Genomic DNA, 4,973 nt, shown 5'->3' on the forward strand with positions numbered 1-4,973 from the left:
TCCCCCCGAGCATGTCGAGCCAACTGCACCACTATTGTATTGGACAACATGTTCCCCTCGGGCATCGATGGGTTAATCATGCACCACTATTATAAAACCCTTTGACGTTTTCCCCCAAGCACGTTGATCCAGTATTACGACGGATACGGTCAACGAAATCTTGGACATCAAAGAGGTTTTCGATTGAATTTCCCCATGTTTCACAACGTACTCTTAGCGGTATCCTACGATACGTCTCACTCTATTTGTGTGTGTGCGCGTTTACGTGCGTGCGATTTATGCGGTTCACCCCTTTACTTTCAGCGCCCTGCGGTCCCAACAAAGGTCCCGAGCACGCCATTATGCACAGTGTGGAAGCGTGTTTCCCCCACGACACTAGACGGGCTGCTCGCCATAGTGTTCTATTGTGGCACGCTCCACCCTGAAGTTTGGTTTGTTGTATATCAAGGAATTGATAGGCACTCAAGAATGTGTGCATCGGCCGGGTTTAATCGTCCGACGCGCAATATGCGTTCAACTTATCGGTGTTCATGTGTCCTGCAGTTCACATTGTGACGCGCATTTAGCTGCGGTCTTCATCGATCCATGAGCCGAGTGATCCCCTGCCTAGGGTTTTATAGTAAGGTTCCCAATGTAACACAATCCCGGTGGTACGTCCAAAGACTAACTTTCTGACTAAGTTGTCTTTATTACCCAATAGTCCCAGGCCTTGTGACTTGTGGCTCATGTCTACGCCCATGGCCACCATTCGCTAAGATAGTTTTGAAGTCACTTTGAAGGCCCAGGAACAACTCTCTTAGCACATCGGTTAACCTGGCGCCGCAGTCAACTCATGTGCTTGGATCGGATCGAGCTATTGAGTATTGGGCCTGCATACTCGCTCATCCGTATCCTTTGCGTACCGCCCCATGGCCCTTGTATGTCTGCACCACAGTTCCTGTTCGTTCCGTGCCTATGGCCGGATACGTATTGCACATCGGTTAACCTGACGCCGCAGTCAACTCATGTGCTTGGATCGGATCGAGCTATTGAGTATTGGGCCTGCATACTCGCTCATCCGTATCCTTTGCGTACCGCCCCATGGCCCTTGTATGTCTGCACCACAGTTCCTGTTCGTTCCGTGCCTATGGCCGGATACGTATTGCACATCGGTATACCTGTCGCTACTCAGGCAACTCGTGTGCGTGGATTGGATCGAGAACATGGTGTGTGCCCCATGTTATAATTGATAGTCCATATCCACTTTATAGGTTAAAGTCATAAGTTGTGATTGCACAACCATTCTTCATAAGAGTTTAATCACTCTTCAACTAACTTTCGTTCTGGTGTCTTGGTATCAAATCGCGTAAGACACAAGATTCTACTGGCCAAATAGAATCTAGCACATTGGTTAACCTGGCGCCGCAGTCAACTCATGTGCTTGGATCGGATCGAGCTATTGAGTATTGGGCCTGCATACTCGCTCATCCGTATCCTTTGCGTACCGCCCCATGGCCCCGTCCTTAGAGTTAATGACTAGTAGGCTTAACTCTTTGTATGTCTGCACCACAGTTCCCGTTCGTTCCGTGCCGTGGCCGGATACGTATTGCACATCGGTATACCTGTCGCTACTCAGGCAACTCGTGTGCGTGGATTGGATCGAGCTCATGGGGTGTGTAGAGATTCCATGTTATAATTGCAAGTCCATATCCACTTTATAGGTTAAAGTCATAAGTTGTGATTGCACAACCATACTTCATAAGAGTTTAATAACTCTTCAACTAACTTTCGTTCTGGTGTCTTGGTATCAAATCGCATAAGACACAAGATTCTACTGGCCAAATAGAATCTAGCACATTGGTTAACCTGGCGCCGCAGTCAACTCATGTGCTTGGATCGGATCGAGCTATTGAGTATTGGGCCTGCATACTCGCTCATCCGTATCCTTTGCGTACCGCCCCATGGCCCCGTCCTTAGAGTTAATGACTAATAGGCTTAACTCTTTGTATGTCTGCACCACAGTTCCCGTTCGTTCCGTGCCGTGGCCGGATACGTATTGCACAACAGTAGATACCATCACCTGACGTATCTAACACACCACTATTGTAACTCGTCGTCGAAGGACCTTTCAAGTGCCTGATGGCCAGGGGAGCTCTTACACGGCACGGAGACACAGTGATGCTCGCCCATCACAGTGTACAACGATCGAGTTTGCTTAAGTGTCTGGGTACCTACACACCAGACACAATGCAATGGCCACGGATCCACACAAGGCACATCACATGCAGAAAGCTTCACCAGATTATGACACATACCACACTCTTGTAACTCGTCGTCGAAGGGGCGTTCAAAGTGCCTTACGGCTAGGGGAGATCTAGCACGGCACGGAGACACAGTGATGGTTGCCCATCAAAGTGTACAACGATCGAGTTTGCTTTCCGCGCAAGCGTTCTAAGTGTCTGGGTACCTACACACCAGACACAATGCAATGGCCACGGATCCACACAAGGCACATCACATGCAGAAAGCTTCACCAGATTCTGACACATACCACACTCTTGTAACTCGTCGTCGAAGGGGCGTTCAAAGTGCCTTACGGCTAGGGGGGATCTAGCACGGCACGGAGACACAGTGATGGTCACCCATCAAAGTGTACAACGATCGAGTTTGCTTTCCGCGCAAGCGTTCTAAGTGTCTGGGTATCTAAGCACCAGACACAATGCAATGGCCACGGATCCACACAAGGCACATCACATGCAGAAAGCTTCACCAGATTCTGACACATACCACACACATGCAACTCGTCGTCGAAGGGGCGTTCAAGTGCCTTACGGCTAGGGGAGATCTAGCTCGGCACGGAGACACAGTGATGGTCACCCATCAAAGTGTACAACGAACGAGTTGGCTTTCAACAAATTCTGACACATAGCAAGCGAGCGACCGAGCTACACCGAAGGCAGCCCATGGTTGGTCACTCGCGGACGATCATCAGTAATGATCCTTCCGCAGGTTCACCTACGGAAACCTTGTTACGACTTTTACTTCCTCTAAATCATCAAGTTCGGTCAACTTCAGCCATGCCAGCTGCAGCTCACGAAGGAACCGCGGAAGGTAAGCCTCCAGAAACCTCACTAAATAATCCATCGGTAGTAGCGACGGGCGGTGTGTACAAAGGGCAGGGACGTAATCAGCACTAGCTAATGACTAGTGCTTACTAGAAATTCCAGGTTCATGGGGACCGTTGCAGTCCCCAATCCCGACTAGATGGGCATTTTAGTGATTTCCCGTTCCTCTCGGAATGGGGGCGCCTATTGGCGAGAACACGCTGCGACCCACATTGTAGCACGCGTGCAGCCCAGAACATCTAAGGGCATCACGGACCTGTTATCGCTCATTCTCAGCTTGCTAAACACAAGTTGTCCCGCTAAGCAGGGCAAACGTAGCCGACGACCGCCCGTGAAGGCGCCGCCCGGCTGTAACGTCAGGTGCGCCCGGAGGCGCACTGCTGACAGCGTTCTAGTTAGCATGTTTGAGTCACGTTCGTTATCGGAATTAACCAGACAAATCATTCCACGAACTAAGAACGGCCATGCACCACTACCCTTAAATTTGAGAAAGAGCTATCAATCTGTCTTACCTCGATAAGTTTGGACCTGGTAAATTTTCCCGTGTTGAGTCAAATTAAGCCGCAAGCTCCACTTCTTGTGGTGCCCTTCCGTCAATTCCTTTAAGTTTCAACTTTGCAACCATACTTCCCCCGGAACCCGATTTTGGTTTCCCGGAAGCGACTGAGAGCACCGAATAGGGGTAGCGTCTCCCAATTGCTAATTGGCATCGTTTACGGTTAGAACTAGGGCGGTATCTAATCGCCTTCGATCCTCTAACTTTCGTTCTTGATTAAAGAAAGCATCCATGGCAAACGCTTTCGCTTCAGTTGGTCCTACGACGGTCTACGAATTTCACCTCTCGCGCCGTAATACCAATGCCCCCAACTACTTCTGTTAATCATTACCTCTAGGTTTCTGACAAACCAACGAAATCGTATAAACCGAGGTCATATTCCATTATTCCATGCAAGATTATTCTCGGCCAACGCCAACCCCACGGGGGGGCCGGACGCTTTGTCTTAGCCTGCTTTGAGCACTCTAATTTGTTCAAGGTAAATGTGAGTATCTTGAGCACCATGAGGAGCCCGTGCCGGAGTTAACCGGTAGCACGGTACTCGTTCACAGAGTAACGCCCAAGTACACCATTGTGAGTCGCAGCCGTGAGCGCGCGCACGAACGGCCCCGGCGTGTAACCGGGCGCCCGTGGCGGTCACGTGTCTGGACGGGCAATCAACTTCGAACGTTTTAACCGCAACAACTTTAATATACGCTAGTGGAGCTGGAATTACCGCGGCTGCTGGCACCAGACTTGCCCTCCACTTGATCCTTGTTGAAGGATTTATACTCAACTCATTCCAATTATGGACCATCGTTAGAGAGGTCCATATTGTTATTTCTCGTCACTACCTCCCCGTACTGGGATTGGGTAATTTACGCGCCTGCTGCCTTCCTTGGATGTGGTAGCCATTTCTCAGGCTCCCTCTCCGGAATCGAACCCTGATTCCCCGTTACCCGTCGCAACCATGGTAGTCCTCTACACTACCATCAATAGTTGATAGGGCAGACATTTGAAAGATCTGTCGTCAGTCGACAAGCGACCATACGATCTGCGTCCTTATCCAGACTTCAACTCAAGCCGCCCGGAGGCGATTGGTTTAACTAATAAGTGCACCAGTTCAGCTACCCGCGAGGGCAACAGTCCCGGCATGTTGCATGTATTAGCTCTGGATTTTCCACAGTTATCCAAGTAACTAGTGGTAGGATGATCTTGTGAATTATAGCTGTTATACTGAGCCTTATGCGGTTTCACATTCATTTATGTTTGTACTTAGACATGCATGGCTTAACCTTTGAGACAAGCGTATATTACTGGTAGGATCAACCAGA

General features: G+C 49.6%; 1 non-coding gene across 1 annotated transcript; it reads right to left on the bottom strand.

The window, feature by feature from the left end:
* Positions 1 to 456: 456 nt before the first annotated feature.
* LOC125772835 (5.8S ribosomal RNA) lies at positions 457 to 614 on the bottom strand. The gene has a single exon (XR_007419686.1). It is a non-coding gene; the product is annotated as a 5.8S ribosomal RNA (ribosomal RNA).
* Between the last annotated feature and the right edge of the window lie 4,359 nt (positions 615 to 4,973).

Source organism: Anopheles funestus (assembly GCF_943734845.2).
Source record: "Anopheles funestus chromosome X unlocalized genomic scaffold, idAnoFuneDA-416_04 X_unloc_121, whole genome shotgun sequence".
Lineage (NCBI taxonomy): Eukaryota > Metazoa > Arthropoda > Insecta > Diptera > Culicidae > Anopheles > Anopheles funestus.